The 27,169-nt window shown below is 49.2% G+C and overlaps 1 protein-coding gene across 7 annotated transcripts in view; it reads right to left on the reverse strand.

Annotated features, from left to right (window-relative positions):
- The window catches only part of bmpr1ba (bone morphogenetic protein receptor, type IBa), a 631,073-nt gene that overhangs the window by 199,723 nt on the left and 404,181 nt on the right, over nt 1-27,169 (reverse strand). The window contains exon 1 of one of the 7 annotated variants that reach the window (XM_072495307.1): nt 12,089-12,291. The exons of the other annotated variants lie outside the window; for them this stretch is intronic. The gene's annotated coding sequence lies outside the window, so the exon portion shown is untranslated. Of the gene's footprint in view, nt 1-12,088; nt 12,292-27,169 lie in introns of those variants that run through there. 7 annotated transcript variants of the gene reach the window in all.

Below are 27,169 nucleotides of genomic sequence, written 5' to 3' on the forward strand. Positions count from 1 at the left end.
CTGGGGCTGGAGCATCCTTCCCCGATGAACTGAACAGTCAGCCAAAACATCAGTGCCACCCGCCCCAACAGCCCTGGACACACACATACCCACTATTACGGCCTCAGAGATAGGTAAGAGCTGCCTACTTGAAAGTGAACTCGCGGAAAGCGACAGGTTGTGCTGGATAATAAACGGAAAAGATTGCAACAAAATGTAGCGTCCTCAAGAACAAGAGTCAGATGGACCAGTGTGGGAGGGATGTGGGGGGAAGGAAGGGATTTTGCATCGAGACAATAAATGTATGTAATATTGAAAAAGAGGGTTAAGGGGAGGAGAAAGGTCACAGCCTAAAGTTGTTGAGCTCAATATTGAGGCTATTCATCCAGGGTCTGTTCTGGCCTTTTGAATGAGAATCTCACTCCGTGCATAGCTCAGGAAATTGTGCTCTGCCTTCACTAATTCACATTTAAAAAGTTACAATTGAATCTCCTTCCTTTCGCGCAGTGCCTTCCAGACCATAATAATCAACTTAATTAGAATTCCTACAGCGCAGAAGGATGCCATTCGGTCCATTGAGCCTGAAATGACCCTCTGAAAGAGCACCCTACCCTCGGCCCATTCTCCCATCCTATCCCCGTAACCCCATAACTACGCCTAACCTGCGCAGCCCTGGGCACTAGGGCGGTTTAGCATGGCCAAGCCACCTAACCTGCACTTCTTTGGACTGTGGGAGGAAACTGGAGCACCCGGAGGAAACCCACGCAGGCACGGGGAGAAAGTGAAAACTTCACACAGTCAACCGAGCTGGGAATTGAACCTGGAGCTGTGAAGTAGCAGTGCTAACCACTGTGCTATCCTGCCACCATATTTCATTCTGTATTGATTTTTAACTTACTTTTTCGGAGCAGGAAACCGGTGGTCGGCCGTGGGGAGACCTGGGAAGGTTTGTATTCCACAATTAATTTGAACAGTGAGGAAACCCGAGACACTACACGTGTAGTGTCTCCCACCCTCCCTCCTCCTCTAACCTAAAGGGCAGCATGGTAGCATTGTGAATAGCACAATTGCTTCACAGATCCAGGGTCCCAGGTTCGATTCCCGGCTTGGGTCACCGTCTGTGCGGAGTCTGCACATCCTCCCCGTGTCTGCGTGGGTTTCCTCCGGGTGCTCCGGTTTCCTCCCACAGTCCAAAGATGTGCAGGTTAGGTGGATTGGCCATGCTAAATTGCCCTTAGTGTTCAAAATTACCCTTAGTGTTGGGTGGGGTTACTGGGTTATGGGGATAGGGTGGAGATGTGGGCTTGGGTAGGGAGCTCCTTCAAAGAGCCGGTGCAGACTCGATGGGCAGAATGGCCTCCTTCTGCACTGTAAATTCTATGAAAAAAACCTTTAAAAAAAAGACTCAGTGCTGTGAGCAGGTAAGCTATTTACTTCTTTTTTTAAATTTATTTTTTACTGGGAGACAAAGTTGTCATCTCTGGTTTGTTGCCGGTGTCACGTGATAGCGAGGCTAGGAATAGGGAGAGAGTGCAGTTGAACATGTGGCTGCAGGAATGGTGTAGGAGGAAGGGCTTCAGGTATTTGGATAATTGGAGCGCATTCTGGGGAAGGTGGGACCTGTACAAGCAGGGTGGGTTGCATCTGAACCAGAGGGGCACCAATATCCTGGGAGGGAGGTTTTCTAGTACTCTTCAGGAGGGTTTAAACTAATTTGGCAGTGGAATGGGAACTTTATTTGTAGTCCAGCAACTAAAGTAGCCGATATTCAGGACGCCAAAGCGTGTAATGAGGCAGTGGGGAAGGGAACACTGACAAAGGAGAGTACTTGCAGGCACGGAGATGGGTTGAAGTGTGTATACTTCAACGCAAGAAGCATCAGGAATAAGGTGGGTGAACTTAAGGCATGGATCGGTACTTGGGACTACGATGTGGTGGCCATCACAGAAACTTGGATAGAAGAGGGACAGAAATGGTTGTTGTATGTTCCTGGTTATAGATGTTTCAATAAGATTAGGGAGGGTGGTAAAAGAGGTGGGGGGTGGCATTGTTAATTAGAGATAGTATAACAGCTGCAGAAAGGCAGTTCGAGGAGGATCTGCCTCCTGAGGTAGTATGGGTTGAAGTCAGAAATAGGAAAGGAGCAGTCACCTTGTTCGGAGTTTTCTATAGGCCCCCCAATAGCAGCAGAGATGTGGAGGAACAGATTGGGAAACAGATTTTGGAAAGGTGTAGAAATCACAGGGTAGTAGTCATGGGTGACTTCAACTTCCCAAATATTGAGTGGAAACTCTTTAGATCAAATAGTTTGGATGGGGTGGTGTTTGTGCAGTGTGTCCAGGAAGTTTTTCTAACACAGTATGTAGATTGTCCGACCAGAGGGGAGGCCATATTGGATTTCGTACTTGGTAATGAACCAGGGCAAGTGATAGATTTGTTAATGGGGGAGCATTTTGGAGATAGTGACCACAATTCTGTGACTTTCACTTCAGTAATGGAGAGGGATAGGTGCGTGCAACAGGGCAAAGTTTACAATTGGGGGAAGGGTAAATACGATGCTATCAGACAAGAACTGAAGTGCATAAGTTGGGAACATAGGCTGTCAGGGAAGGACACGATTGAAATGTGGAACTTGTTCAAGGAACAGATACTACGTGTCCTTGATTTGTATGTCCCTGTCAGGCAGGGAAGAGATGGTCGAGTGAGGGAACCATGGTTGACAAGAGAGGCTTAATGTCTTGTTAAGAGGAATAAGGATACTTAGGTAAGGATGAGGAAACAAGGTTCAGATAGGGCGCTGGAGGGATACAAGATTGCCAGGAGGGAACTGAAGAAAGGGATTAGGAGAGCTAAGAGAGGGCATGAAAAATCTTTGGCGGGTAGGATCAAGGAACACCCCAAGGCCTTTTACACATATGTGAGCAATATGAGAATGACTATAGCGAGGCTAGGTCCGATCAAGGACAGTAGCGGGAGATTGTGTATTGAGTCTGAAGAGATAGGAGAGGTCTTGAACGAGTACTTCTCTTCAGTATTTACGAATGAGAGTGGCCATATTGTTGGAGAGGACAGTGTGAAGCAGACTGGTAAGCTCGAGGAGATACTTGTTAGGAAGGAAGATGTGTTGGGCATTTTGAAAAACTTGAGGATAGACAAGTCCCCCGGGTCTGACGGGATATAGCCAAGGATTCTATGGGAAGCAAGAGATGAAATTGCAGAGCGGTTGGCAATGATCCATCCTCACTGTCAACAGGGGTGGTACCAGGGGATTGGAGAGTGGCGAATATCATGCCCCTGTTCAAAAAAGGGAATAGGGTAACCCTGGGAATTACAGGCCAGTTAATCTTACTTTGGTGGTATGCAAAGTAATGGAAAGGGTACTGAAGGATAGGATTTCTGAGCATTTGGAAAGACACTGCTTGATTAGCGATAGTCAGCACAGATTTGTGAGGGGTAGGTCTTGCCTCACAAGTCTTATTGAATTCTTTGAGAAGGTGACCAAGCACGTGGATGAAGGTAAAGCAGTAGATGTAGTGTACGTGGATTTTAGTAAGGCATTTGATAAGGTTCCCCATGGTAGGCTTATGCAGAAGGTAAGGAGGCATGGGATAGTGGGAAATTTGGCCAGTTGGATAGCGAACTGGCTAACCGATAGAAGTCAGAGAGTGGTGGTGGATGGCAAATATTCAGCCTGGAGCCCAGTTACTAGTGGCATACCGCAGGGATCAGTTCTGGGTCCTCTGCTGTTTGTGATTTTCATTAATGACTTGAAGGGTGGGTCAGTAAATTCACAGATGATACGAAGGTTGCTGGAGTTGTGGATAGTGAGGAGGGCTGTTGTCAGCTGCAAAGAGACATAGATAGGATGCAGAGCGGGGCTGAGAAGTGGCAGATGGCGTTTAACCCTGAAAAGTGTGAGGTTGTCCATTTTGGAAGGACAAATGTGAATGTGGAATACAGGGTTAATGGTAGGGTTCTTGGCAATGTGGAGGAGCAGAGAGATCTTGGGGTCTATGTTCATAGATCTTTGAAAGTTGCCACTCAAGTGGATAGAGCTGTGAAGAAGGCCTATGGTGTGCTAGTGTTCATTAACAGAGGGATTGAATTTAAGAGCCATGAGGTGATGATGCAGCTGTACAAAACCTTGGTAAGGCCACATTTGGAGTAGTGTGAGCAGTTCTGGTCGCCTCATTTTAGGAAGGATGTGGAAGCTTTGGAAAAGGTGCAAAGGAGATTTACCAGGATGTTGCCTGGAATGGAGAGTAGGTCTTACGAGGAAAGGTTGAGGGTGCTCGGCCTTTTCTCATTAGAACGGAGAAGGATGAGGGGCGACTTGATAGAGGTTTATAAGATGATGAGGGGAATGGATAGAGTAGACAGTCAGAGACTTTTTCCTCGGGTGGAACACACCATTACAAGGGGACATAAATTTAAGGTGAATGGTGGAAGATATAGGGGGGATGTCAGAGGTAGCTTCTTTACCCAGAGAGTAGTGGGGGCATGGAATGCACTGCCTGTGGATGCAGTTGAGTCAGAAACATTAGGGACCTTCAAGCGGCTATTGGATAGGTACATGGATTACGGTAGAATGCTGGGGTGTAGATTGATTTGTTCTTAATCTAGGACAAAGGTTCGGTACAACATTGTGGGACGAAGGGCATGTTCAGTGCAGTATTTTCTATGTTCTATGTTCTATGTAAAACACATTATTTAATTAGAATTTTTTCTGGGTGTTATCTATTCCAATAATGGTCCCCGAAAAGGACACTTGTTACATTAGTTTTATGCTGATGTTTCGTTCTGCTGGGGCAGCCTCATGCCTCTCCGACAGGTCAATCAGACAAAGGGCTATTCGAGAAGACACCAGAAATGTTTACTTGAAGTTAACCATCGGCTGTGGTTCATAAGTGAGATAATGCAGATACTTTTATGACAATTCGATCAAGTTAAAACTCCCAGTGTACAGAGCAGTGCCTCACACCAGTCTAATTGAATAAAAAGACTCATATATATATCGTGTTTTTTCATGGGCACCGGATGTTTCAAAGGGCTTTACAGCCAATGAAGTACCTTTGAACTGGAATCACTGTTGTAATGTAAGAAACGCAGCTGCTAATACGTGCACAGCAAGATCCCACGGACAGCACTGCGATAATGATCAGATAATCTGTTATTGAGATGTTGACGGAGGGTTAAGTGTCAACCATCATCCTGTCGTCCCTTTATCTGTCCCGAGGATTGGCCGCACTACGGACTACCTTTCCCCCCATGATTTCTATTCTTTTTTTATTCTCCTCCTTTTTCACGTTTTCTCCCACATTTACACCCATCAACAATAAACAATAATCAGCAAGATATGTCAGTCCCCATAATAACAACGATCCCATCCGCCCACCAACCCCCAAACCTCAACCCGCCTGTTTACATAAACAAATGACAAAAAGGTATCAGGGATTACCCGTAGTCACCCTTAATCTACACGGCTCTCCACCCACCCACCCCCCCCCCCCAACCAACGCCATCCAGCCTCTAAGAGAGTACCGTACATGATACCCCAAAGTTGTACACCCCCCCCCCTCAAAGTCTCCAGCTCCTCCCGTCCAATGCCTCTTGTAAAACTCCTCCTCCCAACCTCGGTTCCCTCCCCCCAACTTTCCACCCCGGCTAGACCACTCGGACCCTGTTCTGCCAGGCTCCGATGGCCGCAGCCCCTCCCCCCACCTCACTACCGTTCACTGGCCGGCTTAAACCGGCCAGCGTGGAGGCCCCCGCCCTGGTCCCTTTCCCCCTTTCCCGGCCCTAGGAAAGCCTAAAGATCCCCTTTTAGCACACAAACCCCGCATATCCACCTACACCCCAAAGAGCCCTCCTTTCGAGTGAAAGTCCCGTCCCTTCCCTTGTCCAAATATATGCAACATTGGCTCCTTTAGCCTCTACACCCGCGCGCAGTGATACAGAAAAAGAAAGAAGAAAATACAGTTATGAGGTTACATCGGCACATGACCATTCCTCAATTTGTCAGTTCTGCCACAGTCCTTCTGCCTTCGCAATCTCCTCCGCTGCTTCCGCCGTTCCAAAATAAAAGTCCCTGAGCTTGTAAGTCACCCTCAGCTTCGCTGGATATACAATGCCGCACTGCACCTTGCCAATATACAGTGCCCTCTTCACCCGGTTGAAGGCAGCCCGCCTCCTCGCCAGCTCCACCGTAAAGTCCTGGTATACACGTATACCAGCTCCAGCCCACTGCACCACCCGCTTCTGTTTGGCCCAGCTCAGGACCTTCTCCTTCACACTGTACCTACGGAAGCACAGATTCACTGTCCTTGGCGGCTCACTCGCCTTTGGTACAGGTCTCCACGACCGATGAGCCCGATCCAGTTCATATCGGGAGGGGTCCTCCCCCTCCCCCAGTAGTTTTGCCAGCATCGCGGCAAAATACTCAGTCGGCTTCGGTCCTTCAACTCCTTCGGGCAGCCCCACAATCCTCAAATTCTGTCGCCTGGATCTGTTTTCCAGATCTTTCATTTTTCCTCGCAGATTCTTGTTCGTGTCCATCACATTCCGCATCTCCTTCCCCATCGAGGCAAGTTGATCACCGTGCTGCAATACCGTCTCCTCCACTTCCTTCAGCGCCTCCCCTTGCTCTCGCACCTCCGCCACTCCGCTCGCCACCGCCGTCTTCACCGGGGAAACCGCCTCCTCCATCAGCGCACTCAAAGCCTCCCTCATCTCCTTCTTCACCATCTCCATACATTCCTCAATCTGCGCCAACTGTTTTTGGAATTCCGCAGCCATCACCTTAGCTAGTTCTTCAGCCGTAAGCACTGCGGCCTCCCCTGGTGCTCCAGCCTCCATTTTCTTTGATGACCCCGTGGTGACCTTTCCCCTCTCCAACGGACTTTCAGCCGCTTTATTCCCGGCCATTTTCTTGGTGATTTTCGACATTCTTCTTCTCCTTGCGCTATCCCCCGACTTTTACTGCCATCGCTGGCCCTAGGACCGGGCGTGACTCCGTGAAAATGCCGTTCCCGAACGGGAGCCCTCCAATGTGTGGCTACCTCCCGCCCGCCATCACCGGAAGTCATGATTTCTATTCTTAACTCATTACAGATTACCATAGCTAGAATTTCTGCGCAGAGAGTTTGCATAGACCATGAGTGAAGAAGGGTTGCCAGCTCTGGTGGGACCTATTCCTGGAGGTTCCATCATCTGAACTCCTGTCGCAACCCACTCGTCACATCCGTGTCACTGGTCCATCCTGACAGGCTACCATGTTCCCCCACCAATCGGAAAGCAAACAAACTGCATTACTGGAGGGTATCATTCTTGACTGTCAGTTAAGCAGCCTTGGCTTACACATTCCCAAATATTTTTTACATCGAACAAACAAAAGTCTTAAAAGAGAACAAAACCTTAAAACATTTTTTCTAAAAAAAGAGCTTTGGTTTTCCTTCAGAGTTTGGCTCGCAAACGTATCCCAGAGATTAACCTTTGATTCCTGAAGACACCAGGGATATCCTGGAGGCTTGGCAACCCTAAGGCTAACAGATGTCCCAATCTGCTTGCGAAAACCAAACTTTTGATTTAGCTGTCCCATCAGACGATTTCAGCGTCACTTAATTTCCCAATAACTAAGCTGGAAGGCTCACTTAATGCTCGGTTATCTGTCCTGCGGCTGTTCAATGTCCCGCTATCCATCTCTAGGGGCTGCTTAATGCCCCATTATCTACCTCCATCACAACTGGTTACTTAAAGGGACTCTGTCAGCTGTAAAAACTGTCACGCAAAGCAATTTTGAGGTTGGTCAACAGAGGAAACATAAGATTACAGGAACGATTAAATCACTGAAACTAGCATTACAGATTGATTAGTTTTGTTGCTTTGTTCCGAATGCTGAATCAAATCCATCAGTCATAAAATAACTGGGGACTGACTGTGCAATAACCATTCCTTCCAATATTCCCTAACTTTAAAAAAATAATGTCACAGAAAAGGGGCAGGGAAGGAGGCAACAGTTTTTACTTTAATGTCTTAAACCGTGGCAGCCTCTGAAAGTGTTTGTTGAGACGGTTAAAAGCTGCTATCGTGAAACGCTGCCTCCTCAGGAACCCGTCCCCCCCACCAGCTTCTAACGTGCTAGCAGCAAACACTGTCGGGGTTGTAGTTCAGGGAAAGAGGGGTAAGGATTAGTGAAAGGAATTTCACATTCTGGAGAAAGCACTTAATAATAATATAATAATAATCGCTTAATGCCACAAGTAGGCTTCAATTAAGTTACTGTGAAATGCCACATTCTGGCGCCTGTTCGGGGAGGCCAGTACAGGAATTGAACCCACGCTGCTGCCTTGTTCTGCATTACAAGCCAGCTATTTAGCCCACTATACTAAACCAGCCCCACTTGAAAAGAACACTTTGAAGGTATCACTGAGGTCAGGTCGAAGACCCTCAGCCAAGGAGGGCTGGCTCCCAGAACCACACGACGTGAAAATTTAAAATCCATAAATTGTAACCACATTCGTCACCAAAAGGCCACCTGATTTATGCCAGGATAGCTCACACTCTGAATTGATCTTTCAGATAAGATGCTGAACTAAGATGCTCCCTCAGACAGACATAATAATAATCTTTGCTATTGTCACAAAGAGGCTTACATTAACACCGCAAAGAACTTACTGTGAAAATCCCTTCATCGCCACACTCCGGCGCCTGTTCAGGTACACAGAGGGAGAATTCAGAATGTCCAAATGACCTAACAGCACATCTTTACGGGACTTGTGGGAGGAAACCGGAGCACCCGGAGGAAACCCACGCAGACACGAGGAGAACGTGCAGACTCTGCACAGACAGTGACCCAAGCCCGGAATCGAACCTGGGAGCCTGGCACTGTGAAGCAACAGTGCTAACCACTGTGCTACCGTATCACCCCTAAGTGCTACTGTTCCATCCCTATATGTTTTCCTAACTCTGAGACCCTAATTAAAATTCACTATCTTTATTTTAATAATTCCCTTTTTATTCATTTATTTTCCAATTTATTGTATTCTTAAATTTTAATCTCCTTTGACAATGAAATAATTTATTTGCGTCTATTCTGTTTGCTGAACACTTGTCATGCTGTTCAGTATCACTTCAAATACTTCAGCTTGCGTTAGGCTTTTCCTTAGCTACCGTCACTGGCATTGATTTCAACATTGACGGATCTTAAAATAAGATACTCCCAGACTCTCTAGTTTCCTGTTCGTATCGGCTGCATTTTCCAGCCAAGTACTTAGGGAGCAAGAATAATTCTACATGAAGGACCAGTTATAGAGTCATTTTTGCCTTAGAAAATGCCCCAAAGTGTCAACCATCCGTTGATAATGCTCTCAGCTTTGAGTCAGAAGGTTGTGAGTTTAAGTCCCACTCGAGCATTTATGCACAAAAGTCTAAGCTAACACTCCCGCACTGTACTGAGAGATTGCTGCACTCTGTCTCTCAGAAGACTTGTTAAACCAAGGCCCTGTCTGCCCTCTCAGGTGAATGTGAAATATCTCAAGGCACTATTCTGGAGACATTGCAGAGGAGTTACTCCTGGTGGCCTGGCCTGGCCTCAATCGACATCAAAAGAGCAGATTATCTGATCATTGCCACATTGCTGCCTGTGGGATCTTGCTGTGCGAAAACTGGCTGCCACGTTTCTTACAGCACAACGGTGGCTACACTCCAAAATTCAAAAGCATCTAATTAGCGGCAAAACGCTTTGGGATATCCTGTGGTTGTGAAAGGTGCTGATATAAATGCAAGACTTCCTTCTTTTTTTGTGAAGTCTGTCAAAATTCAAGGATCAAAATAATAATAATCTTTATGAGTGTCACAAGTAGGCTTACATTAACACTGCAATGACGTTACTGTGAAAATCTCATAGTCGCCACACTCCAGCGCCTGTTCAGGTACATTGCGGGAGAATCTGGAATGTCAAATTTACCTAACAAGCACGTCTTTCCGGACTTGTGGGAGGAAACCGGAGCACCCGGAGGAAACCCATGCAGACACGGAGGAGAACGTGCAGACTCCACACAGACAGTGACCCAAGCCGGGATTCGAACCTGGGTCCCCGGCTCTGAGAAGCAACAGTGCTAACCGCTGTGCTATCATCAATAGTCAAATAAGTTATCCGTATTTTCCAATACGTCAATTTCTGCAGGAGTGGAACATGGTTTGGTTCATCAATTCAAGAAAGATTACGGATGGCTTTTAATGGCAACATTTCAACCCTTCCTTTTCTACCGTATCCTCGTGCTATAGCAGGTGAAGTGAGAAGTGAAATTTGTTGTGTTTAAGCTTTGTTTATTTGCTGTATGCCCTGAAGTAAAAGGTGAAATGAGGACAGTAACAGAAATTGGAAACATTACTGTTAGACTGTTTGTGTCTGTTTATTGTTCCTGTAATGTCAATCTTCCTAAAATACGTTGGAATACATGTAATTTTTTTTTTTGGAAAGGCGCATTCGAGTTGTAGCCCCTTGTGCCACCAGGAGATGGACTGAAACTGTCCAAACCCATTTGTCAGGCTCAACAGCCTACAGGTCAAATAAGGTTCACAGAACCAAGCTGGATAGGTGGAGATACAGGTGAGCCAAGATCAGATTGAATAATGGGCAGGCAGCCGGAGTAGGCCATTTGGTCCATCGAGCCTGCTCCACCATTCAATGAGATCACGGCTGATCTAGCCGTGGTCGTAGCTGCTCCACCTTCCTATCTGACCCCCAATAACACTCCACTCTCTTGCTCAACAAAAATCTAACCCTGAATAAACTCAAAGGCACGGCTTCTGGGGAAGAGAGTGCCACACATCAACCACCTTTGGAAAAAGAATGTCCTCGTCATCTCTGTCTTAAAAGCGAGACCTCTTAATTTTATACCAATGTCTCCTAGTTTTAGTCACCCTGACGAGAGGAAACATCCTTTGGTTATCCACCCTATCCAGTGGAACAGGCTTACAGGGCTGAATGGGCTAACTCGTTGTTACATTTCTATTTTAAAATAATTCATAGAATCATGGAATCCCTGCAGTGCAGAAGGAGGCCATTCGGCCCATCGAGTCTGCATCGGCCCTTGGAAAGAGCACCCTACTTAAGCCCGCGCCGCCACCCTATCCCCATGACCCAGTAACCCCACCTAACCTTTTGGACATTAATGGGCAATTTACCCTGGCCTGGCCAATCCACGTAACCTGCACATCTTTGCACTGTGGGAGGAAACCGGAGCACCCGAGGAAACCCATGCACACACGGGGAGAACGTGCAAACTCCGCACAGTCACCCGAGGCTGGAATTGAACCCGGGTCCCTGGAGCTGTGAGGCAGCAGCGCTGCCCCAATTAATTGTGTGCGGACTAGTTTGGGACGTTTCGGAGAGATAAAGGAGCTAATATAAGAACAAGTGATCCTTTAATTCCGAAGAAATGCTGGCATTGGGAGGGATTCTGAGGCAAGCCAGTGGCTTGCTGAACACAGACCCTACAACTGCACCACTATACTAACTTCAAGTGTACCTGTGAGGAGTTCAGAGAGCATAAGCATTAGAAACTCCTGTGCTCCCATAAAGGTTCATCTTATTATTACTAATTTACCCGTTATGCCGTTTAATCAGTAAGCAGAGCTTCTGACAGAGGATAGCACTGGCCGCATTTGAAACATTTCCAGAATTGGTTGTCGGAAGCTTCACTTAAATTTGCACAATTTGTGGCACTGGTCACACAGCAGCATGCATGTCTCCTGAAGACTTCCAGCTGTCGCTGCGCTTTGCAGCTCTCAATACATTCTCATCACCGAACCACCCAGCGGATCTCGCTGCCTGACCTCGCCTCCGTACGGATTTGTTACACGTTGACATTTGACCTTTCGAACAAACTCTTGCGATTCACAACAAGCGGCTCCTTCTTTTCGTGCCCCCTCGACTGACTGAAGGCACCAGCGTCAGCCTGGAGCAAGAGTGGAATTCCTTTTCCTGCTCCACATTCCTGATAACGTTCCATCAGGCCCACAGCCGGCTTGCAAACTCCGGAAAACTGAAGAGCCGAGAGAGAGAGGGAGAGCGAGAGGGAGAGGGATAACAGAATAAAAGACTTACTTTGAAATGCTGCTCAGAAGGATGAATTGTCATTCTGTGTCACAGGCGTCATCACAGGGAGACCTTTTCCACTCAGCAAAGCTGTGGAAACAAGTCTTTAGGGCTCAGCAATGAGGTCAACGGTTGGGAGCAAATACACAGATGCAGCCTGTTTTATTGAAGCCGATGTTCAATTTCAGGCTGCTCTCTGCTTTTCAAACGGCTCCAAGTATGTTACGGAATGTGTGTACCTTGCTCTTGGCTCCCTTACAAACCCCTCGCGAAAAAACCTAGTCATGTTGTGCACTTAAAGGAGCAATTCTGCTGGGGTCTGCACTGAGTGTGGGACCACACTGCTGGGGTTGACAACACTCCAGGATGGTCCTGGGACCTCCGGGGATTGAAAGTTAATCTCCAAAATTCTTCTGGGACTGAAAACCCGGGAGGAGAACAAATGGTTGGAGCATTAAAAAAAATTCAACATTTTTGTTTAGTTGTTAAAATGTTAGACGTGGGAAAATCAGAGGGCGTTTGGTAGAAAGTCAACAATCATTCAATTGGATGGAAGAACCTTTGTTTTCCGATTGGCTGATGTACCATTCATAAATCATAATGATGATCAAGGCTATCAATGAACTTGAAGAGGACTTAGCTTGGTGGAATGGGTGGACAAGCGGCAGATGCAGTTTAGTGATTTTGGTGAGAAGAAAAAGGAGAGACAATGTAAAGAACGTGGGGCGGGATTCTCCGACCCCCCCCCCCCCGGCTGGGTCGGAGAATCGGCGGGGGCTGGCGTGAATCCCGCCCCCGCCGGTTGCCAAATTCTCCGGCACCGGATATTCGGCGGGGGCGGGAATCGCGCCGCGCCGGGTGGCCAGCCACCCCTCCCCCCCCCCGCCGATTCTCCGGCCCGTGATGGACCGAAGTCCCGCTGCTGGAATGCCTGTCCCGCCGGCGTGGAATAAACCACCTCTCTTACCGGCGGGACAAGGTGGCGCGGGCGGACTCCGGGGTCCTGGGGGGGGCGCGGGGCGATCTGGCCCCGGGGGGTGTCCGCGGAGAATCCCGCCCCATATTCAAAAGGAGGAGCAGAGGAACCTGGGGCGGGATTCTCCGATATCGGCGCGATGTCCGCCAAAAACAGCGCAAATTAGTCCGGCATCGCGCCACCCCAAAGGTGCAGAAGTCTCCGCATCTTGAGCGGCCGAACCCTCACCTTGAGGGGCCAGGCCCGCGCCGGACTGATTTACGCCCCGCCAGCTGGCGGGAAAAGCCTTTGGTGCCCTGCCAGCTGGCACGAAACTGACTTTGCCGGGCGGCGCATGCGCGGGAGCGTCAGCGGCCGCTCACGGCATCCCCGTGCATGTGCAGTGGAGGGGGTCTCTTCCGCCTCCGCCATGGTGGAGACCATGGCGAAGGCGGAAGTAAAAGAGTGCCCCCAAGGCACAGACCCGCCCGCGGATCGGTGGGCCCCGATCGCGGGCCAGGCCACCGTGGGGGCACCCCCCAGGGCCAGATCGCCCCGTGCCACCCCCAGGACCCCGGAGCCCGCCAGCGCCGCCGTCCCCCGCCGTCCCAAAGGTGGTTCAATCCACGCCGGCTGGCGTGGGTTGACAGCGGCGGGACCTCGGCCCATCGCGGACCGGAGAATCGCCGGGGGATTCCTGCCGACCGGCGGGGCGCGATTCCCACCCCCGCCGAATCTCCGGTGGTGGAGAATTTGCGACACGGCGGGGGCGGGATTGAGGCCAGCCCCCGGCGATTTTCCGACCCGGTGGGGGGGCGGAGAATCGCGCCACTGGGGCGGGATTCTCTCAGCCTGGGGCCGGGCTGGAGAATCCTCGCGACTGCCGCGAATCACGCCATGCCGCCCTGACGCCGGCACGCGATTCTCCGCAGAGTTAAGAATCTGCGCCATTGGCGCCGCCGTGGTTGGCGCGGCGCTGGTCGGGGGCCGCCCTACGCGGCCGGCCCGCAGATTCTCGGCCCGGGATGGGCCCAGCGGCCGTCGTGAAAAGGGCGAGCCCCGCCGGCGCCGGCCACACCTGCTCTCAGCTGGCGCGACCTCGGAATGGAAGGATCGGGGGGTGGCTTGTGGGCGGGAAGGGGGGTCTCCGATGTGGCCTGGCCCACGATCGGAGCCCACCAATCGGCGGGCCAGCCTTTCTGGCTGGAGTCCTCGTTTCTTCCGCGCCGGCCCCTGTAGTCCTGCGCCATGTTGCGTCGGGGCCGGCGCGTTGAAGGAAGGCACTACGCATGTACGCGTTGGCGCCGGTGCCACTGCGCATGCGTGGATCCTGCAGTGCCCAGTTCGCACCGGGATCAGCAGCTGGAGAGGCGTGAACCACTCCAGTGCCGTGCTGGCCCCTTTTGCTGGCCCGTTCAAGCCGTCGTAAAACACAACGGCGTTTGCAACGGTGTGGACACTCTGTCGCGGGATTAGGGAATCCCGCCCCTGATGTGTACACTTGCATAAATCAATGCAAATGACAGGGCAAGTTGAGAGCCCAGTTAATAAGAGCATATGAAATGCTGGGCTTTAGAACTGGGACATGGAGTCCCAAAGCAAGGACGTTTCTGAACCTTTATAATACCCGAGCTCTGACTCCACTGGAGTCGTGTGTCAAATTATGGGCACCGCATTTCCCGAAGGATATGAAGTGAAGGCGTGAGGGAGGGCGCAGAAAGGATTCAGGAAAATGGTTCCAGAGGTGAGAAACTTCAGTAACAAGGATGGATTGGAGAAGCTGAGTTGTCCTTATTGGAGACAGAAAGATTAAGGTGACATTTGATGGACGTATTCAAAATCATGGGGGTTTGAGGACAGAGTAGGTAGGAAGAAGCTGGTATTTGGAAGGAGAAGACTTGTAAAAGAGTCAGTCTATTGGAGAGATGTAAACCAAAATTTTTGAAATCACCGTTAAGAGATGTATCAAAAATTACAGCTGTTCTCCATATTTAAAAGCCACAGGCAGCAGTATAAATGAGGAATTACTCTGTTACTTTGGTAACATTTGTTAAGGGAAGAACAATAATTAAGATCCCAGTAGGATCCCTGATTCCTGGTTGAAAGGGGCCTTGGGTTCTTCATCTCTCCTAAAGGATGAAAAATCTGGAGCGATCTGATATTAGCAAAGATCAAATGATTGGGAATTTTGTTCAAGAATTACAACATGCAGGAAGTGACTTGAACATAACATAGGACCCAGTATGTGATCACTGCTGTTAAATGTGACCGCTATCCCGCAGCAGTTAATAGGATAAAAGCACTCCCTGCTGACAGGAAGAATATTCCCCACAAAGGATTAGCAATCTTGAGGGCATGGATTTCCCCTTTCATCTCAACAGTGGGCAAAATTCTCCACCCCTTGGCCCTGGGATCGTGATTGGGCGTCCGGCTGAAATCGAGGTTTGTGCTGGGTACCAAACTGCTCCCACCTACCCCCCCCCCCTCCCCCGCTGGCGGTGGGACCGCAGTTCGTGCCCGTGCACCAGTGGGAGGATACTAACTTAGCGGGCCGGGCACCCTATTCTCCGGCCCTGCATGATTCTCCTGTCCATTGGCCCGGGAGTCATGTGGGCGGGATTTACAACAGGTCTCACCAAGCGTGAGCCTGACGTGGTGGACCTCGCGGTGGGCCAACTCCTTAAGGGTGTATCCCCCAAAGTCCATCCGAGGGTCACCCTCTCCCCCCCCCCAGCATTGCACAGACTGCCCACCCCTCCCCTACCAGATACCCCCTACAACCAACCCCCTCCTGCATGGAGACCCCCTAAAATGTGGGACCCCCCAGATACCACCCTTAAGAAAGAGACCCCCAGGGACTCCCTAACTAGGGAGTGACCTCCTTAATAGGGGAACCCCCCTACAGGGACCTCTAACTAAAGGAACCCCCCACAGACACTCCCCCATGCACAGACCCCCACCCCCCGGAAGAGAGACCCCTGTCTGGAAGTTAGAGAGCAGTGAAAGAAATTGAAACTGCTGCCTCAGGAACTTACATGTGTTTCTGCAGTGCATCTTGTAGTAGATGGTACACACGGCTGTCACTGTGCATCGGTGGTGGAGGGAGTGAATATTTGTGGCAGGCGTGCCAATCAAGCAGGCTGCTTTGTCCTGAATGGTATCTTCTTGAGTGTTGTTGAAGCTGCTCTCATCCAGGCAAGTGGAGAGTATTCCATCACACTCCTGACTTGTGCCTTGTAGATCAGGGAATAATGGAATCCCTACAGTGCAGAAGGAGGCCATTTGGCCTATCAAGTCTGCACTGACCCGATGTGGTGGTAGCCCGGCCAACCATGTTCATATGTTTTAGGCATGTCTGAAACTGAGGGAATTCTGGCAGGGATTTGCGGGTGTTATGTCAGAAGTCCGGGAAGGTAGGGTAACTCCGAGTCCAGAATTGGCAATATTTGGATATTTGGGGTGTCGAAGGACACGGGGGCAAAGGGGGGGGGAGGCCGATATCCTGGCCTTCTCCTCCCTGGTGGCCCGGAGATGGATCTTGCTGAGATGGAGGGACTCGGAGCCCCCGAAGTCAGGAGTGTGGGTCAGCGATATGGTAGAGTTTCTCAGTCTGGAGAAAATCAAGTTCGCTCTGAGGGGATCAATACAGGGATTCGCCCAGAGTTGGCAGCCGGTCATCGATTTCTTTAACAAAAGCTGAACGTCAGCAGTAAGGGCGGAAAAGGGAAAAGTTGGGGCGGGGGGGTGAAAACAGGAAGCAGGGTAATGTTAAATAAGGACAGGGAACTTAGTATCCGGGTAATTGGGGACAGGGTGGGAGAAGTGGGGGACGTGGTTTATTGTTTGTTGTTATTTTAGGAGGTATTTTGTGCATCGACCCGCGCGGTTGTTTTAGAAATGTCAACATGTTAAATTGTGAAAATTACAAATGCTTCAATAAAATGTTTTCTTAAAAAAAAAGTCTGCACTGACCCTCGGCTGATGGTGGACAGGGTTTAGGGAGTCAGGAAGTGACTTACCCGCGCAGAATTCTCTGACCTGCTCTTGTAGCCACTGTATTTATACAGCGAGTCCAGTTCAGTTTCTGGTCAATGGTAACCCCTGGGATGTTGATAGTGACAGGGTCAGAAAGGCTGGTCAACTGTAATAACGGACTTTGTAAAATCCCAGTTACACCTCATTAAACAAGAGGCATAATTGTTAAGAGTTTTCACAGCAAAACTGATTGTGTGGGGGTGTAATTTCTCCCCTATTCAATAACTGCCCATTGATTACAGACTGGCGGCACTTCAAGAGCACACTCCCCGGAAAAGCGCAGTCAGTGACAGGAACTTTGTATTTCTGAGTTTAACTGTACGTGTGCAGACTCCTGAAGCTGCTGTCAGTTTCGGAGGAATAATGATGGGTGGGCAGTCTACCTCCCACCATCAGCTACATGGATAATAAGTCAAACCCATCGATGTTCATCTTCAACAATAGAAAAACATTATTCTGCACATCAAGTGTTCTCCCATCGAAAATGATCAAATGAACACGGATATGCAATGCAGGCTCCAACTAAAAGACAGAGGGCGCGGCGATCTAACCAAATTGGAACATGTCCCACGATGAGTGCGTTTAGTCGCGTGTTTCCCGGTGCTCACAGCGTGAGAAACACCTTGGTATCTATCGGGACTTTGTTTCAATTCGGGGCCTCAGCGGGGAATGCAGTCGAGGCGTCCTGATCTCACCCCCCCCTCCCCAACATGACCCCTAAACCCCCCCAAAGCTCGCATTTATCTATAAGGGGGACCTCAGGGCCCTCCTGTGCCCTACCTCACGGACGCAATGCACCTCAGGCCTGTTCCCCAGCATGGGGAAAATGCCATCAGCCTGGCACCTTGGCACTGCCAGCCTGGCACCCAGGTGGCAGTGCCAGGCTGACAGTTTCAGCTGCCAAGGGTGGCGCCAGCAGTGCCAGGGTGCCACCTTGCCCAAAGGGCAAGCACCTGGAGGCCTCCAATCCCCTGGGAGACCCCCACAGGTGCCGTTCCATCTACCCTTTAGTGAGGGCCGGCACTGAACGGCGCTCGCCCGAGTTCTCCGATCCCGAGTTCTTCGATCCCAACATCTTGGATAGACCGGGGAGTGCAGGGGAGACTTGGCTGTCTCGCTTTAATATGCCGATTTTCAAAAATACTGATCCGGTCCACAATGGAAAAGATTCAGGTCACGGCGTCTCGCGAGATCACGTTAGCTCTCGCGGGGCGTGACGAGGCGTGTAGATGCCGGAAGAGGGATCTCCCGGCATCTACTGGCCATGCCGCAATGCGGCTGATAGGTCGCACCCGAGATACACCTGTGATAACAATAGCATGATTCATTTACTGGATGCAGTTTAGGGGTCGTCCATTAAAGACTGAGATGAGGAGAAACATGTTCTCTCAGAAAGTCTTTAGTCTTTGGAATTCTCTTACCCGGAATGCAGTGCAGGCTGGGTCATTGAATGTATGCAAGGCTGAGTTAATGGATAGATTTTTGATCAACAAGGGTGTCAAAGGCGATGGGGAGCAGGCAGGAACGTGACATCGAAGTCAGAATCAGATCAGCCATGACTTTATTGAATGGTGCAGGAGACCAGAGGGGCCGAATGGCCTACTCCTGCTCCTAATGCTTGTGTTCTTGTGCTGATTTTTAATGGGATGAAGTATGTCACTATGGTTAAGGGTGCAACATTGGACAGATATACTCAGCAGCTCAGTCTTAAACTCACCGGCTCGTTCTATTCTTCACACCTGTACTGATGCAGCCAGCCTGCCAAAGTCCCAACATAAAACAACTCTGTGAAGAAAGACTACATATGAACAAAGCTAGAACGTCCCCAAACTGCTTACATTATACTCTCCCAATCAGGTGCAAGATGTCAGCCATTCCTTACTGAGTGGTTTAGTAAAAAGAGGCCTTTCAGTAACTGAATGGATTACACTCGCATTTCCTGATCCTCAAGCCAATTGCAGCTCTCTCTCCCTCGCTCTTGCCAAAGAAAGCAACATTAGAATTTGTGCAGATTTATGATAATCTCCCTGGACAAGCTCCCAATTCCAAAAATGCCCTTAAATACTTGTAAAAATTATTACCACTGTGCTATTTTTGTATTTAAAGTCAATTGTAATTGTCTTGCTAAATATAAATGCACCGCAGGTAGCAAGATGCAATCTCCACGGTAATTGCAGTGCACGATTTCTTTAGACGACCAGTTCGACTTTATTCCATGAAATTGATCTCTTCCCATTGCATTTCGTTACAGCATAAAACCTTGACCGGGTCTTTCCGGCCGTTCTCGCCAGCAAGGCCGTCCGCTGCCGCTGAGGGCACCCACCACCCCCCCCCCCCCCCCCCCCCCCCCACCCCTGCCTCAGGGTTTCCCAGCAGCAAGGGGTGCATTCAACGGTAAACCCCATCGACAATGGCGGGTGTCATAATATCCACTCATGTATATAATGAGATGCAGACAGGCAGTGATTGACACACAGGATGACCAGTAAGCACACAACACAGCGCAGCCAATCACCAGACAGGACACAGCGCGATTCTCTGATCACGGGACAGAGAGTCCGCGCCGTCGTGAACGCCATCGCATTTCATGACGGCGCGAAACGGGCGCGGGCACTCGCGATTCTGGCCCCCGCCAGCACGGCGCTGGAGCGGTTCACACCGCTCCAGCCTCACTTCCTGGCGCGCACTGGGGGCGGCGCCAACCCGCGCATGTGCGGCAGCTTTACGGAACGCACCAGCCCCGACGCAACATGCGTGGGGGTTCTAGGGGCGGACGCGCAACAAAGTAGGCCCGGAGGGGGGGGGAAAGATGCCGGCCCGCCGATCGGTGAGCCCCGATCGCGGGGCAGACCCCATCTGAGCGCACCCCCCCCCCCCCCCCCGGGGACGGAGCCCCACACCCCACAGGCCGACCCCGACCCTTCGCGTAGAGTTCCCGCCGGCAGCAACCAGGTGTGGACAGTGCCGGCGGGACTCTGTTGTTTCCGCACGGCCGCCCGGCCCATCCGGGCCGGAGAATCGCGGCCCAGCCTCCTACAGCGGCCCGCAACCGGCGCCGTGCCAAACGGCGCTGATTCTCCACTCCTCAGAGAATCGCGCGCCGGCGTCGGGGCGCCGTGGTTGCCCCGATTCTCCGGCCCGGCTCGGGGCTGGGAGAACCACGCCCAGAGTCTTTGAATGTTTTAATGGCAGAGCTAGATAGATTCTCGTTTAACAAGGGGGTGGAAAGTTGTCAGGGGTAGACGGGATCCGCCGTGAATGGTTGAATGGCGGAGCAGAGTCGAGGGGCTGAGTGGTCCCCTCCAGTACGGATCAAGAACCGCAGCCTGCATTTACTTAACACCTGAAATTTCATAGCGAAATTTCTCAAGGTGCTTCACAGTAGCATTAAACAAAATTTGCCATGGAAGGTGATATTAGGGCAGGCGGCTCAAAGCTTTGTAAAAGAGATGCATTTTAAAGAGTGTTTTAAAGGAGGCGAGAGAGGTAGGGAGATGGAGTGGTTGAGGGAGGGAATTCAGGAGCTTCAAGCCAGAATTGGAGGAGCAGAGTGACCTCGGAGGACTGCAGTGCTGGAGGTTAGAAAAGATACGACGGGGCAGCACGGTGGTGCAGTGGTTAGCACTGCAGCCTCACGGCACCGAGGTACCAGGTTCGATCCGAGCTCTGGGTCACTGTCCGTGTGGAGTTTGCACATTCTCCCCGTGTTTGCGTGGGTTTCGCCCCCACAACCCAAAGATGTGCAGGGTAGGTGGATTGGCCACGCTAAATTGCCCCTTAATTGGAAAAATTAATTGGGTACTAAAATTTTAAAAAAGAAAGAAAAGATACAACGGAGCACATTCCAGACTGCAGTTTCCACTCCAATGTGTCAAACCAGTGTTCACATCAGTGCTTGCAACCAGAAAAATGCAATCTGTAAACATTAATAACACTGTTGAAAGTGTAAAAAAGATATTTGCAAGTCTGCTACCAGAACTGAGGGGTTAGGAGGAAAGACTGAATAGACAAGGGATTGTTTTTCTCGAAAGAAAAGGTTCAGGCCTGATTTAATAGATGCCTTTAGTGGTTCAATCGGGTAGAAATGGTTCAGATATTACTGCTTGTGGGGAGAGGCCAAATCTGGGGCTGGATTCTTTGGCCACACCCGCTGCAAGATCGCCACGGGCGGGAGGTGGGCCATTTAAAGGTCCATTGACCACAAGCGGGAATGTCCAGTTGCCGTGCGGACACGGCCGGAGAATCCTGCCCTTGGAGTCATGAATACAAGACAGTCACTAATAAATTTAATAAGAAGAAATTTCTTTACCCAGAGGGGGGTGAGAAAGCGGAACTCACTACTACAAGGAGTAGTTGAGTTGAGTAACATATGTATTTAAGAAGCTGGATAAACAAATGAGGGAGAAGGAATCGAAGATTATGGTGATGGTTTGAAATGAAGTCTGGTTTGTTATGTTGTAGGTGTAACATAAGCGGCTTCCTTGTGGTGCACTTGACAAAGGAAGGTTCAGACGTGGAGATAACTTCAACACGTTTATTAAACTATTTACACTTCTATTACTTGGGTTCGACACTACTGCTACTCCTACTATAGCTACCCAGACTGACTAACCAGTTGCTGCAATCCACGTGGTGGGAGTGATATTGAATCAACCCTGTATCTGTTCTCACTGACTGTCTCCACTGGAAAGAGGCAGATCATGTGTGTGGTGTCCTTTATATATGGGTTAGCAGCCTTAGCAGGTTCACTGGAGTCAGCTGAGATTTCTTGAAGCTGCACGTCTGGAGTCGGAACATGCAGGAGTGCATTGACTTGTGGAGAGGTTCAAGCGAATGAGGGTGGAAGTATCGTGGTGTCACCGGAGTCACCAGTGGTCTCACAGTGATCGTCGAGTGCCTCTGTACACACCAGCTGAGGTCTGTCACTTTGCACATCTTGCATGGGAAGTGGGATGCTGTCGTCACTCGTCTCACATACCGTGGGTAGATCCTCAGTAGCTTCTTGTTGTTCACTTGGGTTGGGAAAATTGACAGAGTCTTCGTCTGGTGGTGCAAACAATGTGGGTGGACTGTCATTGTCTTGCTGTTGTCCTTCATTTGGGCTTGGACTGTCATCGTCGCTTTGCTCTTCACTGTAGCATGGTAGACCGTCATAGTCTTCTTGCTGTTTACTTGAGTATGGCAGACTTGCATCGTCTGCCACTAGTTGGTCAGAGGAGGTTGCTAGACCTTCATAGTCCTGTTCCTGCAAGGACTGCTCGTCGGAGTCTTGCGTTGCTTCTATCGTGGAGGCTGCCCACTAGCTCGCTGCGGAGGCTTGTGACACTGGAGTCATGTCTTGTGTGTGCAAGGACTGCGCTCTGGAGTCTTGCGTTTCTTCTATCGTGGAGTCTGTCCACGAGCTCGCTGTGGAGGCTTGTGACACTGGAGTAACTTCTTGTTCGTGCAAGGACTGCGCTCTGGAGTCTTGCGTTTCTGCAATTGTGGAGTCTGTCCACGAGCTCGCTGTGGAGGCTTGTGACACTGGAGTCACTTCTTGTTCATGCAAGGACTGCGGTGTGGAGTCTTGCGTGTCTTCTTTCGTAGAGTCAGGTACCCTGAGCGGTGCGTGGACCACGCTCTGTGTGGCAGCAGGCCGCTCTCTGTAGGCGTGTACCGCTCTCTGTCTCTTAATTTCAGGCTGCAGCATCATCCTGCACTCACGAGTTGGGATGTCATATCTGCTGGGCTGAAGATCCTCAAATCCGAAGAACGAATCCGCGGGGGTCACCAATGTGCAACACGTCTAGTTGCGGTTCGGATTTGATACTGGGGTACCCTCCCAAGGTGAAAGGTTCGTCCGAGTCGTAGTCTTCTAGGACCATATCATCACTGTTTGCGTCGGAGCTGGCATTGGGCTCGCGAGGTCCAGAGAAAATGTAAAGGTCGGTAGGTGTAACATAAGCGGCTTCCTTGTGGTGCACTTGACAAAGGAAGGTTCAGACGTGGAGATAACCTCAACACGTTTATTAAACTATTTACACTTCTATTACTCGGTTTGACACTACTGCTAATCCTACTATAGCTACCCAGACTGACTAACCAGTTGCTGCAATCCACGTGGTGGGAGTGATATTGAATCAACCCTGTGTCTGTACTCACTGACTGTCTCCACTGGAAAGAGGCGGATCATGTGTGTGGTGTCCTTTACATATGGGTTGGTGTAATGTCCCCCTGTGGTCGTGTCACCTCCCTGTGTATCGTGACTGTCCATTGGTCGTGTCCTATCTACCTGATCTATTGGTTGAGTGTGTGTGAGTGATGTCACTGGTACTCCCTCTAGTGTCTAGCTAGCCTACATGCATTTACATTGATGCACATCACCACAAAGTCGGGCGAGAGGAGATTGTTTGTAGAGTTAGCAATGACACTGTCCGACTGGGCTGGGTGAAATATTTCTGTGCCATAAATTCTATACGATTTTACATAATCATGAAATTTAGCGGCAATCCTAGGTAAACATTTGATAGTGTTGAACAATTGCTACAAGTAACTACTGGTACTGACCCCAGCAGTCTTCAGGGGTTGGGTGACCCCGGGGGTCATGGTGGAGAGGTTGGGGAGGGGGAAGGGAGCATCCACAATGGACAGATCTTGGGAGAGGTTTGGGCGCCATCTGATTTGGAAAGTGGGCCTATGAAAGGGACCTCCCCCCCCATCCTGCCCCCCTCCCCACCAAACCCCCTCCCCACCGCATTGCCATAAAAGATCCAATCAGGATGACCTGCCAGACTCCACCTCCCCCCCCCCCCCAACCCTGAAGCACTCCCGTCAGCCTCACAATTGAGGCCAGATAAGAAGAGGCCTTGAAGTGTCCAATCATTGGTAATTAATAAATGGCCTAGTCTGTTTTGTCTTGTGATGTTGATTGAAAGTTAAATATTGGATAGAACATCAGAGATATAACTTCCCGGCTCTTCTTCAGTATCATGTGAGGGGTCCTTTACATCGGCCCTATAGAGCCTGAAGCTCTGGAATTAATTTGCCAAACCTCCCCTCCTCTTGGCCATCCTTTGAGACACTCCCATCTCCGACCAAGCTTTTGGTCACTTGAGCTACTATCTCCTTACGTGGCTCAGCGTCAATTGTTTTTTGATAACGCTTCTGCAAAGTACTTTGGGATAATTCCCTATGCTGACGACGCTATATGAATGAAAGCTGTTGTTGTATTGTCCACCTTTAAAGACCAGTTACTAATATATCCTGACGTTTGATAGGGTCAGGGCAGGGAGGTATGATTAATAAATGGGGTATCGTGTGCCAGGCTCTTACAGGTCTATGGGGCGGTGGGGAAAATCCCTTCGGTTTATAATTAAAAGTTTTTATTCAGGAGTGAATTCTAAAAGAATACACAAATAGACTAAATCTGTTCATAAAAAGAATTTGGCGCTTTCTGATGCTGATGCTTATCTTTGCAAATTTTCAGTTTTACTTTTCATTTGATTTCAAATTATGGCCCAAGAAACACAGCGCTAAGATTTGTGGGAAAATTCATCTTTAACATCCCAGTTTTTAAGCAAAATGTCACACTCAATCTGCTTTTCCATAAATTAAAGACCGTATAATTAGGAACAATTGCTCCATTATAAATGGTTTTATTGTGCATTTAACGGCATTGGTGCCAAAACCTGATCAGGGAAGTACGAATGTATTGACACCACAAATATGGACTGGAATACTGGACATATGGACTGAATTTAAGATTTGTATGCAGTACTTCTAAAAGTACTTGAGTGCAATAAATATCACAGACAGATTTTTGGAAACGCACAAGTGGAAACTTTTTTTTGTCATTAAGTTACAATAGATTACCTTGTCTTATCTGAAGAAAAACATTATGCAATTTTTTATATAAGTTAACTCAGTCACTTAAACCAAACATTATACCTTTCTGTCTACATGCAGGGCCAAATGTTTTTTGACTGATGCTGTTTTCACACTTCCCTCCAGAGTTCTGTTCTGCCTACAATTTCATACACTACAGGCAAGTGTCAGCTTGGCTCTGTGTCAGAACTCTGACCTCTGAATCAGGATGGGCGGCACAGTGGCACAGTGGTTAGCACTGTTGCTTCACAGCGCCGGGGAACCAGGTTCGATTCCCGGTTTGGGTCACTGTCTGTGCGGAGTCTGCACTTTCTCCCCGTGTCTGCGTGAGTTTCCTCCGGGTGCTCCGGTTTCCTCCCACAAGTCCCGAAAGACGTGCTTGTTAGTTGAATTGGACATTCTGAATTCCCCCTCTGTGTACTCGAACAGGCGCCGGAGTGTAGCGACTGGGGGCTTTTCACAGTAACTTCATTGCAGTGTTAATGTAAGCCTACTTGTGATAATAATAAAGATTATTATTGGGATCCGTGCCCACTCCGTGACTTGAGCTGGCACTGCAGTATGGTATGACGATATTGCTACACCTTGATGGCTCCATCCATTGGGTGAGAGATGAAAGTGAGATTCGATCTCGTCCATTTAGGTAGATGTGGGATTCCCATGGACGAATTCACATATTTCCTTCAAACAAAAAACAAGGCACATATACCCACTCCAGAATCTGGGGGTCTTATTGCACTTTACCGCAAAGAACAATGGATGCTCAGTCATTAAGTACAATCACAACAGAGGTCAATAGACTTTTGAATGCTAATAGAATTAAGGGATATAGAGATTGTGCGGAAAGATCGAGCAGAGGCAGAACATTAGCCACGGTCTTGTTGAATAGTGGAACAGGCTCAAAGGGCCTACTACTCCTATTTCTTATGTTCTTGTATTCTTCCATAACTGGCTGCTATGCCTAGAACTTAACATTCAACAAATAATTCACTGACACCTGTAGCATAAAGTGAATGTATAAGTGAAACATTTTACATTATGTTTGCCAACTTTTCACAGTAACTTCATTGCACTGTTAATGTAAGCGTACTTGTGACACTAATAAAGATTATTATAGATTATTATTATAAGATCAGTCTCCTGGACACTGCTGTCTGAAACCCTGGAGAAACATCATCTGGATGTTAAAAAATACATACATCTTGTCATTTTATTTGAACATTTCTCTTCCCAGATAAACAAATATTGAAAATTGTGGGGGGGGGGGGAGGGGGGGGGGGGCGGGGGCTGTTTGTCTTACAGTCAAGGATCATCCAATTGGGTAATGAGTCTTTCTGCTTTCCCATTGGTGTAGGGAGACAGCGCATCACAAGGATGGATGTGTTTCCCGACTAACGGGTGTAGCGTAGGCGAAAGCCATGTGATGAAACCTCCAGGAATACGTTTAATCGCACATGGCGACCCTCAGTTCACATCATTATGGGAAGTAAATTAAGATCACATTAGTATCATGATCGGGTTCTCTTTGCACCCTCGGGGCAAGAATGAAGTCTCATTCTAGATACGTTTGTTCTTAATTGTTATTTTTGGAATAAAGATGTTAAACCCGAGAAGACTCCAACCATAGTCATTAACAATGCCTTAAACGCAGGAACTTTAGAAGTTTAGAAGGATGAGGGGGAATCTTATTGAAACTTGCAGGATATTCCAAAGCCTGGATAGTGTGGACGTGGAGAGGATGTTTCCACTTGTCGGAAAAACTAGACCCAGAGGACACCATCTCAGACTAAAGGGACGATCCTTTAAAACAGAGATGAAGAGGAATTTCTTCAGCCAGAGGGTGGTGAATCTGTGGAACTCTTTGCCGCAGGAGGCTGTGGAGGCCAAATCACGGAGTGTTTTAAAAAAAATTTAGAGTACCCAATTCATTTATCCAATTAAGGGGCAATTTAGCGTGGCCAATCCACCTAGCCTGCACATTTCTGGGTTGTGGGGGCGAAACCCACACACACACGGGGACAATGTGCAAACTCCACACGGACAGTGACCCAGAGCCGGGATCAAACCTGGGACCTCGGCGCCATGAGGCCGCAGTGCTAACCCACTGCGCCACCGTGCTGCCCTATACTGAGTGTTTTTAAGACAGAGATAGATAGGTTCTTGATTAATAAGGGGATCAGGGGTTATGGGGAGAAGGCAGGGGAATGGGGATGAGAAAATTATCAGCCATGATTGAA

Source organism: Scyliorhinus torazame, chromosome 3 (assembly GCF_047496885.1).
Source record: "Scyliorhinus torazame isolate Kashiwa2021f chromosome 3, sScyTor2.1, whole genome shotgun sequence".
NCBI classification, from domain to species: Eukaryota; Metazoa; Chordata; class Chondrichthyes; order Carcharhiniformes; family Scyliorhinidae; genus Scyliorhinus; species Scyliorhinus torazame.